Here is a 13,210-nt window from a genome sequence, read left to right as displayed (position 1 = left end):
TTAGACTTACACTTGTTTTTATTATGAGCCTGCTGTGTTTTTGGTTTTCTTGAGCAATGGGAATGTGTAAATATGTTGTTCAGTTTTGCTTGTGCTAGAGGTAAACTTGGTGATGTAATTATAAAGTCATTAAAAGCTATATTTGGTGGAAATTAGGCCTTTTGTCTTGGATGTAAAAATGTAAAACAATGGTCTCCACATCCAGTCATCGAGTGAAAATGTCCTGTATATTTTTGATCAGTTCCAATACAACCGATTTAGCCTGCATTCACCCCAGTCATGCCGAAAATGAACGGTGTGAATCGCTTTCATCGAACTCTAGTCCATTTGCCTAGAAAGTCCAGTTTGTTTGCGGAGGTTTGACTGTGTGATCAAACGCCGATGTGGACCAAAAAAGTGAACTCTGTTCCACCTCAAAACCTTTGTCTTGATTTGGTTGAAGTAAATTCTTGTACAGTTTCAGCCCATATGTGAACGCCAAGCGGATCATAGACCTCTCCAAAACCAGGAAGTGGACTATACCCAGGGCATTCTGGGTAAATACAACCACAACAAACGTGCAACTCTAGCGCTAATGGGAGAAATGGCTCGTGGTTTTTTTACCGACGACAAAAGAGAAATCTTACAACCACTAAAATCTGACGCCACTCTAGTTTGTCTGCATTTTGTGAAGAAGGAAGCTGCGCTAAGTGTATTCTTTAGAGATTTTTGTGTCATTTCCTACAGTAGGTCTTGGTGCAGCGCCCCCACAGGCGAGGAAGGGAACATGTTTTTCAATTAGTTTGAATTGTTTGCAGTGCAGTGTGAAAGCAAACCGCAGCATCTAAAAATGTAACAAATGTTGCAACTTTGGTCCCCAATCGAACTGACTCTACTGGACTATGAGGTGTGAAAGTTCAGAGTCCATCATTCAACAGCCGTCAGGGGAAAGTTTCTAGTTCAGGACCACAGCTTACCGGAAAGAACAAAAACTCACAATCTCACATTCATCAAAAATAATTTTGATCATCTCAGAGGTTTTTTTTCTTTAGAGTTTCTCAAACTCATTGGGGTGTTCCTCATTCAAGAAATGGGTAATAAAACAGCAAAGAAAACTCCCTCTCAATTTTAGTGAGAGATAGCAATAAATTTTAACAAAATGATAATAATGATTAAAAAAATTACTTTTATTTAACCAGATTTGTCTCATTGAGATCAAAATATCTCTTTTGTTGTATATGAAGCAGATGCTTCACACAACTAAACACATCTGGGGAAAATTAAAAACATGTTCACATTGAATTTTGACCAACGTACCCCTTAAATGTTGATATATGTCAGAAATTCCAATTTAATAGAAAATAGTTGATGGGGGACGTTGAATCTTCTACTTACCAATGTAAACAGCTTTTATGAGTGAGCTGAGAACAGACAGCAATACACACCGTCCCACCTTTCTCACTCTGCAACTCGAGCAACACCAGAGATCTGGGGGAGTTTTCATTTACCTGCGACTCAAACGCTCAGCGTCTCTGCTCTGAATGAATGTTGCCATGAATGCTTCCCAGCTGACCTTATTATAAAGGGTGAGAGTCACGGCGATGGGGGTGAGGGAAGGAAATGGGTCGAATGCCTGGCTCGCTGCAGGTTCTCCGTCAGGCAGACACAAGAGCAGTGATGTGACTAATGCCGTAAATGGGCTGCTGTGCTTTCAATATGGGCTGCAGCAGAAAGCCAAAGCAAATGGAGCTCCACTGCCTGTCTGCTCACCTACACACCTTAGAGACTCTTTGTGGGAGGCAATGTTACCTTTGTTCTCCTGTTTTTATGTCTGAGCAAATCTAAGTCAGTTCTAAGCCGTATAGAGATTCATGCGTCTAGCATTTATGTATACTGTATCTGCTTGTTCATTTCTTTTTTGCATACAATGCTTTTTAGTATTAAACCTCATTCCAGTGGTGACTAAAGTCGGTCCTCGAGGGCGACTATCCTGCATTTTTTCGTTATATTTCTTGTTTAACGAATCTGAGTCAAATGTTTCATCAGAACCTGGGTACATGGTGAGGACAAAACATAAAATTTTACCAAGAGTGTTTGATCTTGTTTCTAGTGCGAATATCTTAGACTACTTGAAATAAAAGAAAATGTACGTATTTCTTTTTTATTTATTTATTTTCTTATTTATTTATTCGAAAAGGTTTATCTTTGAAGATAAACCTTTTCGATGTATCATCTCATTTTCAAAAAGGCCCTTACAAAACATTAAAATAAACAGTAAACAGCTAAATTACTTACAAGTAATGTGTTTTCAACAATGTATTAGGGCCATTGTTGATGGAAAAAAATTTCCGCCAAAATACAAGAACATTTCTGAGTTTCAAAGACAAGAAACTCAAATTTTTGATTTTTGAAACTCCAAAAGTCAAAAATACAATTCATGCTACGATAAAACTAGCTTACCAAAGTGCTGGAGCTCTGCTTGAGTCGCTAGGTAACGGGGCTGGCCTTTCCAGGTGTTGCTAGGTAACGGGCTGGCCTTTCCAAGGGTTGCTAGGTAACGGGCTGGCCTTCCCTGGGGTCGCTAGGTAACGGGTTAGTGCCAGCTGGTTTGTGAAGTCACATTCCAGAGGTTTTTTGAAACTGCTCATTTTCCAGACATCAAAAACATTGACATATTGCCAAAAACAGCTGCGTGTGTCTTTTTAATCACTTTAGCTGATTTTAGAAGCAGTTAAATACCAAACAGAAGTATAAAAATGTGAAAAATTTAAATTTTTCACATTTCAATTTGGGTGGGGAGAATTCTACCAGTAGATCACATAAAACAAATGACTGACTAGTTCAAGTCTTTCATACAACAAGACTAAGGAAATAAGCTACGATTGCATTGGTATACATTGACATTATTCATATTTAAATCTTCTTAAATCCACTTAAGACTTTCTGTGGATACTATGAAAGCCACAACGTTATACTGCTGGTAAATACAGAGTAGACAAACTCTCCTCAAATGCACCTCTGCGGTGTAATAGCAGCTTCAAACACATGCCTCTAGTTTAGTTTGTTCCTACTGTCACATTAGCTTAAGTCAAACTGACCAAGCATGGAGACACCATCCTATCTAGAAAGCATTTGCGCCTGTTCATGCAGTTCTATTTCAGGAATAACAATTTGTACAGAAAACAAGCTGCCTTTCTATTTCAAGGAGAGCGCAGTCGGAATTAAAATGCTACAAAGCAACGTCACCAGACGAATAATTTATGCTCCTTTCTTGTTTTAATAGAACCATGACAACAAAGGATTTTTTTAAAAAAAATAGTTTTTCATCTTCTACACCTTTATTTTGAAAGGAGCCATTAATGGCGAGCTAAATCAGGTGTGTGTATTTAATTCAGTGAAGTCTTTTTAAAGGGGACTATTTTACATCAGACTACATTCAATAGCATTTATAATTCATTCTTATTTGAAAGCACCAAAATGTTTTTGGTGGCAGGGGGGAGGAATACCTAAATGGCTCCTTTTAGTGCTTCTACCCCCTATTTCCCCTTTGCACCCTTCATTGCATCCTGTCACTACGTATTATTTAGGGTGAATTGTTATCTAATGATGGTTGGGTTCCTAATAAATGTAGGTAGTAAATTTCTTTTTGTTCTATGCATAACAATTGTACAGTGATTATTATGAATACGTGTGGTTTTTGACTTCAAAAATTTCACAAATTATAATCTTTCAAAAGCATAATGGAGGAAAAGAATTATACTTTTGTGAGTATTTAGGTTGATGACATCACAACAGGCACAATAGCTATAAACTGGTAGAAGTAGCAACTCAATTTCTATGTTTTTAAGAGACGCATAACAGAAACAATAGACTTTAATGTGTGAATATTTCTTTTAAAAAGCATGAATATTGTTTTTGTTCATCTAAAACCGACGAACCGATTCCGCTTTAAATATGTTTATAGCTGCCCATTTTAATAGTTGAAACACCAAATCTACCTTAATATACATTAACACACACAACAATATACATAAACACAACAACAGATGCTAACATTCAAAAAACACAAAATCGTATCAAGTAATTTTGGTCTAGTTCTGAGTACGCTTGAAATAAGACAAAACCTTTCAGCAAGAAATAGAAGCTTTAAGTTTTAAGTAAATAATTCCTTAATATTGATGAAAAAGTTCTGGTTCCGCTGGCAGATTATTTCACTAACAACCTGGGGAAAATGTGAAATAATCTGCCTGTGGAACTAGAACTTTTCATCCATATTAAAGAATTATTAACTCAAAAAAACTTCCTACATCTTGCTGAAAAGCTAAGTTAGTTTTGTCTTATTTCAAGTGTAAGATATTCACACTAGAATTTAGACCAAAATTATTTTTGCAGTGCAGTAGCATCTTGTGTTTTGTAGCTTGATTTTATCTTTTGAGCATTACAAGGAAATAGTGGGATTTTAAAAAACAGGCATGATTTAGTAGATATAGATGGAAAAACTATAAACGTTAGTCACTGATTTTACAGAAAATTCTGGCTAGCAGCTTTTACATCAAAAGTGCTTTTGCTGTACAAGATAAATCTGTACACTAATGTGCTATGGTGTGCAGATATGAGTCCCCTAGCAATATCTAAGGCTAAGTTTGAGCCTTTAAAGAGGAAACATTAAAGATCTGCTAATTAGCATCATCCAGACTCCATCCGCAATAAGAACTATGCAACTTGTTTTTACCAAGATGAATAGAAAGTTAATTACTATTAAACAAATCTTTAGATAAACCTTGTGGATGGTTCCTTTTTTGATTAAACAGTGGGCAAAAAAATAAGAAATAATAAAAAAAAAATTAACCAGTAATGATGTCCTTCCAGAAGTTGAAACTGACTTAATATCTGAGCTCCCCTCACCAGGGAACCATGGAGTCAGAGTGAATAAAAACACCTCAGCAGAAAATGTAAATGGGTGATTAATTTAGCTGAAACGGCATTGTGGGTGGTTAATGTTAAATTTAAACCAAAATCACACTGCAAAAAAAACCAAAATCGTATTCTAAATCGTATTCTGGTCTAGTTTCTACTGCAAATGTTTTAGTACACGTAAAATAAGACAAAACTAATTTAAAAGTAACATTTCAACAACATGTAGGAGCTTGGTTTATGTTAATTTCTTAATATTGATGAAAAGAATGCTACATTATTTCATTTATCACATAGGAAAAATGTCTTGCCATAAGTTAAATAATCTGCTAATGGAACAAGAACATTTTCAACAATATTAATGAATTATTGACCTAAAACAAGCTCCTATACAGTATGTTGTTGAAATGTTACTTGTAAGTTAGTTTCTTTCAAATGCACTAGAAACAAAACAAAAATTCTTGGCAAGATTTTGTGTTTTTCCAAAAAATGAGTTTAAAATCATAAAGAAACCATCAAATAATTTTTATGTGGCTTTGAATGTATTATTTCTCTATTTTGCAGCTTGCATGCATATAGGTAGATGTCCAGAGGTATATCTCTCCATGTGACAAATTGCAGCAATTTACTCTGATGAAGTTCAAGGATGACACCATTATGATGATGTAATAATGAGTCCGGCCCACCTGACAGCTTCTAATAGGAAAGTGCCGAAGGACATTTTGGTGATGAATGAGCGCATCGTTGTGCTCTTTTTGTCAAACTCGGGTGTAACCCGAATATGCTGAAGGCTTCAAAATGCTGAAAACTCACACCTGGGATTAAAGTATTTGCTCAGCGTGAAATGTAATATCCTGTCCAGAGTTTCTCCCAGATTTTCAGATTAGATTGTTACCAGCTGACTGCTTTATTAGTTTTGACGTCTTTATAAGAGGCGTGGGCTGGCGAGAGATTGTATGAGAGTTAAAATTCATTTTTTTTCTTTTTTTTTTACAGAATTAGGAGAAAGTTTTTAAATACTTAAAAAAATCATTGAACTGCTTTACCATCAAAACTAAAATAGAATAGCATAGAAATGCTGCTTAATGTTTCAAAGTGAGAAAATTCCGATGCAACAGCAGCAAAATGACAGCAAAATGTAGCTTTTTTTATGTTATAACCCGAAACGTGATATATTTTAAAGAGATTTTATAAACATTGTGCACATTCATCATTGCTAAGTATCTCCACTTCAGTGTTATTGGATGGATAGTATATAAAAACACCAGTTTTTGGATTTAGATTAGGCCAATTTGCTGAAAATGGGTTCACTGTGCAAAAAAATATTTTTAAGTAAATAGATGTAACAAATATTTGTTACTGCAATTTTTCAATCTTTTCATAGAATTGCATCAAACTTTCACAGCAATGGAACAAGTACTTTTTCATCAAAAATTTTTTTTATCTAATTTGTCATCAAGTGGAACACTACATGCTTAATTGTATAATTTTTCATAAATATCAAACATCGTATCCATCCTGCTTTTGCAAATATTATATTTTTTTATTGTAAAACCCAATAATATAAATAAAATGGTGACTAATAAAGACTTATGTGTAATAAATTTTTATTGGTAGATATTGATCAAAACATCATGTAACATTTGGGTCCCTAAACGAGTTTTATTTAGATGGACTTGGGTGGTAAAAGGGAGAGATATTAGGCAAAATTCTAATTTTGTACCTTTTTGTACTTCCATTTTGGTCTCAACTGCTTCTAAAAACAGCCAAAGCAATTTTCAAAAACACTCAGACGGTTTTGGCTATAAGTTAATGTGTTTTGGTGTCTGGAAAATGAGCCATTTCAAAAACTTCCCTATTATTAAGTCACAAATCAGCAGGAACGTCCCCTCACCTAGAAACCCCAGTGAAGCCTAGCCCGTTACCTAGCAACCCAAGCTACTGGTCAGCAGTAAAACCAACTGACCAATCATGTTGGATTGGTTTGGATTAAAATTCAATCATGATTAATCCAATCATTGGATGGATTAATCATGGATGGATAATCCATCCAACATGGATTAATCATGTTGGATGATTAATCCAACATGATTAATCATGTTTAATCCAAAATGATTGGTCAGCTGGTTTTACTGCTGTATGCGCTGTACAATGGCTGCTGGAAAAGACGAGTGTTCTGTTGTTGACTTACCATCCAGAAACCACTTACTGCATTCTTGTTGGTTGTGCACGAGGCTCCATTTCTACTTTTCAAATAAATATGGTTCTATAACTGTGTAAGTTTTTGTAGCCATTTTTACATGCAAGTATAAACGTAAAGATGGGGGCTTGGCCAGCAGCACGTTATTTGGATTGAAAGTGACAAGAGGCCCTAAAACATCTCATTCTGAAATAAAAATAGACAGAAGTGACCAGATTAAATCTCATTAAGAAGGATTTTGTGCAAGAAATGTAATATGAATATATCCCAACCCTTCCAAGGAAGTATTATAGGTCACCTTTAAAGGAGGATCTAATGAAAACACCTTGTTATAATTTCATTTTTTTAATAGGATGTTCTTTTCTAATAACCTTTCAGGTATTTTTTTCCTATTCATCTTAGTGTTCAGACTAATCATTCAGTTTGACAGAACTCCTCTACCGACGCTGACAATATTTCAAGTCCTTCAGTCTGAGAAGGTATACTTCAATTAATTTAGAGACACTTTAGCCCCCCTGCTGTTTCAGAGCCTTGGGTACTCGCTGAGTGTGTGGGTGAAGCAGCTACTGACCGACCACCAGACCCCTCGCTGTTCCACTAATGACCCCGCCGGCCACCTAGCAGTCACCGTCCCGTAAAGCAATCTCCCAAGGGAGGGAAGCAGCAACATTAATAATAAGACTGAAGGGGGTAAAGATTCACCAAAAGCAGAGAGCCACTGACAGCACATCAAATATAAATGGCCTCTCTTCTGCTGGACTAATGTGTTTGTTCATAAGTGAGCACATTAGGTTTGAGGATGGTGAATGGAGGGTGCTGCGAAGTGCCTGGGGATTTGCCTTTCTCTGTGTAATGATTGTCCATTGAGGAGATTATGATGCTGTGTTGCATTTGTGGCCAGTATAATTCTCAAGTTATCTCTGGAAACTTTTATGAATTTAATAAACATGTTGAATACATTTTCAGTGCCTGTGGCAGGCATGTTGGTTCTTTCACAATATCAAATTATTGTGTGACAGCTACATTTACAATAATCACCCATATTTATTTACTGTCATGGTGTATATCTTTGATTTTTGCTTTGAAGGTTTGGCTGTGTCCTTGTGTTGGACTTGAGCCACCTATGGCTCAGATCAGAACCTGGTTTTAATGTGACCCGGCTAATCAGATTGAGAGTAGACCGCCGTGACAAGGACTTGTTTTGGATATGTTTGGTCGTCTAATTAATTTGCACTTACCCTCTTTAGCATTAGTCTTTTTGTGTGTGTGTGTGTGTTAATTAGGTTAAGTTGTACTTATGTTTCAACTTTGTTTTTGTAATTAATTATTTTAAATTTCTTTATTTTTTCTATGGACATGTTTTTATGTTACCACCCCCGACTCCCGAGACCTTGGGGTCATAACATAAGATGGGGATGCAAAAGGTCCTGGGTTCATATCCCGGACGAGCCCCCATGAGTTTGAGTTTCTTTTATGATGACCATTACGGAGTCGAGATGTTTTGTTTTAATCTTACTTTTACATGCACATAATTAGTTTGTTGTCATTCCTGTTGTCTTGCTTAATTTCAATGAATTGTGAGGCACTCTGGTCAATATCTGCTGTTTTTATGCATTATATAAATAAATTAACATTGATTGCATTTCCATTAACCATAAAATTGCATAAATTGGAAGTACAAAAATAAATTTGCTTAACGGAAACAAAATGTTTTTTGGTAAAAAGTTTTAGCGCTAGGATTTGGTGGTTTTTCAGCCGTATCAAAATTTGTTTATTTCACAAAACTGCTTTGGAAACACGTTTTCGCATTACATTAATCATCTGATTAACAACCGGATGTTACTACTGGTGGAAACAACAAAGAAGACGACAGGAAGTGGTAGAAGGATGATGTCATTGCATGTAGAACTTTTAAGAACTTATAGCGTGAACACCTTATTTTTAACTGTGTTTCTTATTTAATTGAAACATCCCAATTCCACAAAAAAAAATTGACATTAGCGGAATATCAACTAAGTTTTTTACACATTTGTAATGGAGAAGCAGCTACATGCAAAAAAACCAGATGCAACCCCATTACAGCAGAGTCACTAACAGGTACGCCAATGTTTCCATAGCATCAGAGAGACTTTAAATAATTGGTAATATGTTGGTATTTAGACATCAACAGGCTAAAATTTGCTGGCGTTTTACTTTTATGGTGTTATTTTGGCTACAAATTCTTTACAAGTTCATCTCTGTTTTAACATCCATATCAAAGAGGAATAGACGGCCTGTTAAAGGTCATGCCATAGCACATCAGTTGGATTTACAGTCTTTGATTAGGCCATTCCAAACCTTAATTGTTTTGTAGCCAATCACAGGTGGACTTGCTTTGGTTTATTAAGCAGCTAAATTCACATTTTGTACTTGAATTTGGGTCTCAACTGCTTCTACAAACATATATTGATTTAGTCCTTACTGAATTTTGTTTCCATGGTGTTTTATAAAGAAATATTAAAAATTCTGTTATATTAACGGTCTTTTTTTTGGAAGTGTAAAGCATTAACACAGTTTACTTTAACCCACAAACCTGAAAACATTTGTCACTGGCCTTTAAATTAACTGTATTTCGGAGGTTTTCTTGGGTTGGATTGTGCATCAGACCTCTTCCACTGCCTCCAGAAAACAATTGTTCTGTCAGCAGAAATTCCCCTCACACCTCATTGCTTCCATCTGTATAGAAACTCTGGCAGTTTGCTTAACATACAGATGCCAGATGCGAGCATTATGACCACCACCTGTTAAAAAACGGTCGGGAAATGTCTCTTTTTACATTACCGAGGTAAAAATCAGGATCTGTGTCCAAGTCACGGATGAAAAGTAAAGTGACAAGCTAATCTCTTGACTGAGACATTTCTTAATAAATTGTGTACAAGATTCAATATATTATTAATGCTTTTAGTGAGCATGTTAATAATTTCAGAGCAAATACAATGAGCTTAACATTCTGAGCTTTTTAAAGGATAAATAACTTTTTGTAAACAATGCATCAAAACAGTTTCACCTGATAACAAGAAGACTGATAATGGTGTGATACTAAACACTCACCTGCAAGCCATGCATATTTATAATGGCTGCACTGATCCTTGTTTTGTCTTTGTCGAGACATGTTGCACAGAATTATGCAGTAGTAGATCGATGAAAGAGTCTGCAGCTCCTATATCACACACACATCTCTAAACAACACCATCAAAAACAATAGAGATTAAAGCTTTTACAGCACTTTTACCACATTCTTCAATAAAATGACCTAACATTTCAATTTCGTGGCTTGCCACATGAAACCCAGTCCCATTTTTTAACTTTAGCCGCACGCTGAATGATAATGCATCATAATAGATCCTCATCTCTATACATTCATAGCATACTTAAAGGGGCAGTGCTATGGATTCTAACACATAATACTGAATACATAATGCTTATTATAATACATAAGTGTTTCCATTGCAGTTTTGTGAAATAAACCAATTTCAATTAATTTCGAAAATCTAAATGTACTTTTTTCATTAAGCAAATTTATTTTCGAAATGTCAAATTGTGCAATTATATGATCAACGCAGCTAGTTATCCCTATGTAAATCAGAGAACAAGATTCGGCACCCCTCTCTGTGTGAATGTGTGTTCCTTCCTGTCACTTCTAATTACAAGCATTTTCAAAGGCCAATCCATCCTCTGCTTGTGATTATTAATCCTTTGCACATGACGTCACGCTCTCCAGAACTCTGCCTGCACTGGTTACTTTGATGGAAGTCAAAACAACCAGTGCGCTCTTTAAAGCTAGTCTAAAAACAGACATTTGTAACCTAAAACCGCAGCGCCAATCTTGATGACTGGCAGCCCTCGGTGTAATTTTGCAGCGAACACTTTTCACAAAGTAAGAAGACTATTGTTCATATACTTGGAGTATAATTAGAAAGATATTAAATATTGCATTATAGAGATGGTGCGTTTTGCTGGAAAAAAACTGGTTAGCATCTCGACTTTTGTATGTTTTTAATGCCACTCTGGTTTAAGATAAAACCTCATGTATGACATGGTGATATAAATCATGTGGTGTGAATTCAGGAAAAGTCGGTAATCTGATCAGTACGTCAGGAGAGAGGAAGGACGGGTCGGTTTCTAAGCTAGCTGTTTCCAGCTTTTGTAAACAGCGCCGTCTATGAGCCCCGACCAGGTGTGTTACGTTCACAGACAAATTAGCTCAACTCAAACAAGTAGAAACCATGAATAAACATTTTCAGTTGCTCTGTTCAACACTCCAGTCCCTCACTTCAGACGTCCGTCATGGCGCCTTGAATGATTAAGTGACGTAGTTGCAAAGGGTCTGTCCACATCCACTGATTTTAAAATTTGCCTTTTAGAAGGTAAAGATGCATATTTATCACCTGTTATTCGAGAGCTGCCTTCTCTTCACTTTCCCCAAAACTTTCCATGCAGTCCACCTCCTGCCACCATCACATTGTCCTCCTCCAAGTATCTGTCGGGTAATGTTTTCACCTTCATAAAGTATATCTTGTGTCGACATTGACACCTTCTTAGAGGAGCATCAAGGCTGTGTCCGGGTTAGCTGTCAGTAAACTGTAAAGGATGTCATTGTAATCTCTCTATAGCTATAGTAGCCGCATGGCTGTTACTAGAAATGGCTGAGCATACTGTACATTTTTCACTCCAGCAGAAATTAGATGTCCTGATTTATTGAGGCCCATAAGGGAAGCGTTTTATAAATCACTGAGCTCACATCTTACTCCAACATATAGATGGCAAGAATTCTCCGCTTCTCAGCTGAATTCCTGCAGTAAATCAGTTCGCTGCGGCACGTCAGCCTCTTCTTGAATGCCGTCTTCACAAAATTATCATTAATTAAATGTTCACTGAGACTTTCCTTACTACTTCTTCAAGTCAGTTTATTTGCATAGCGCCAAAACACAACAAATGTCAAGAAGAAACAGATAAACTGATGTAGGATTATTTTCTACGTTCATGAACGTAAACATTTAATAACAGAGGGCGAATGATTAGTTGTTGGCAGGATTATTTCAGCTGATGCCCTCCAGGAAGGAACCACAAACAAACAGAACGCTAGACCAGATGTACCCTGCAAAACATCTTGAAATCAGATTTACAAATAGCATCTCAGCAAGATGTAGGAGCTAGATTTAAGTAAATCCTTTATTATTGATAACAATAAAAAAAGCTAGATAAACTGGTAGATTAGCACTTATTAGTGAAATAATCTGCCAGCACAACTAGTAAACTTTAGTTAATTAGTAATTACTAAAGGAAAGTGTTAGCAAGTTTGTCACAATAATCAATTAACTGCATAATAACATAAAATGAACACAATAATTTCCATTTTTAGAATATTTTTTGAAGGTTAATTTTGTTTAGAGAGACATCAAAACCCATTTTATTTACGGTTCCGGTTGTGTGGTGGCTTTCATTTCCATTTTATTTATTGTTTTTGGTTGTTGTGTTTTATTTTGGATATTTAAAATATCTTCCAGTTCCAGTGTTGAGTGTTCCTTACAAAATGTAACTTTGCGGGTTTTTGTGAAGGCAAACTTTCCAATATATTATTCAAAAATATTCTCAAAACAGCAATGTCATCATTTGTCACAATAATTTTGATCACTTTTTTCCAATCAATGAATGAAACCGTCGTTTGGAAACTTGATTTTGCATTTTTTTTGTCTCGAATTACAATTTATTTGATGAACCTAAACATTTAAAAGCAAATTAGAAGAAATCTGTCAAGGGGAAATACCTTTCAAGATTACTGTTCATAGAACTGCAAATTCTACATTTATTAGGCATTTATTCTGTTCCATTCTTCACACTGTAAGAAATAATAAACGTGTTTTTTACCATCATATGAATAAGTTAAGTCATCATAGATATTTAATATGCACTCTGTATGTTTCTCCAGAGGGAATATTTCCACTGTCCTCTGTGAAGCACATGGCAGCACTTTGTGCTTAAAAAGCTTTTATAATATTTAAGGTACTTTTAAAAGGTTAACAGCATAATAAAAAGAATGATCACTGATGTGATTTTCATTATATAAATCTGAGCCAT

The 13,210-nt window shown here is 35.7% G+C and overlaps 1 non-coding gene across 1 annotated transcript; it reads right to left on the bottom strand.

The window, feature by feature from the left end:
• Positions 1-6,862: 6,862 nt before the first annotated feature.
• LOC114137247 (small nucleolar RNA snR35) lies at positions 6,863-6,996 on the bottom strand. Its single transcript, XR_003593962.1, has one exon. It is a non-coding gene; the product is annotated as a small nucleolar RNA snR35 (small nucleolar RNA).
• Positions 6,997-13,210: the final 6,214 nt, after the last annotated feature.

The sequence above is a fragment of the Xiphophorus couchianus genome, chromosome 21, assembly GCF_001444195.1.
Source record: "Xiphophorus couchianus chromosome 21, X_couchianus-1.0, whole genome shotgun sequence".
Classification (NCBI taxonomy): Eukaryota; Metazoa; Chordata; class Actinopteri; order Cyprinodontiformes; family Poeciliidae; genus Xiphophorus; species Xiphophorus couchianus.
This window is presented reverse-complemented; position numbering and strand designations above follow the sequence as displayed.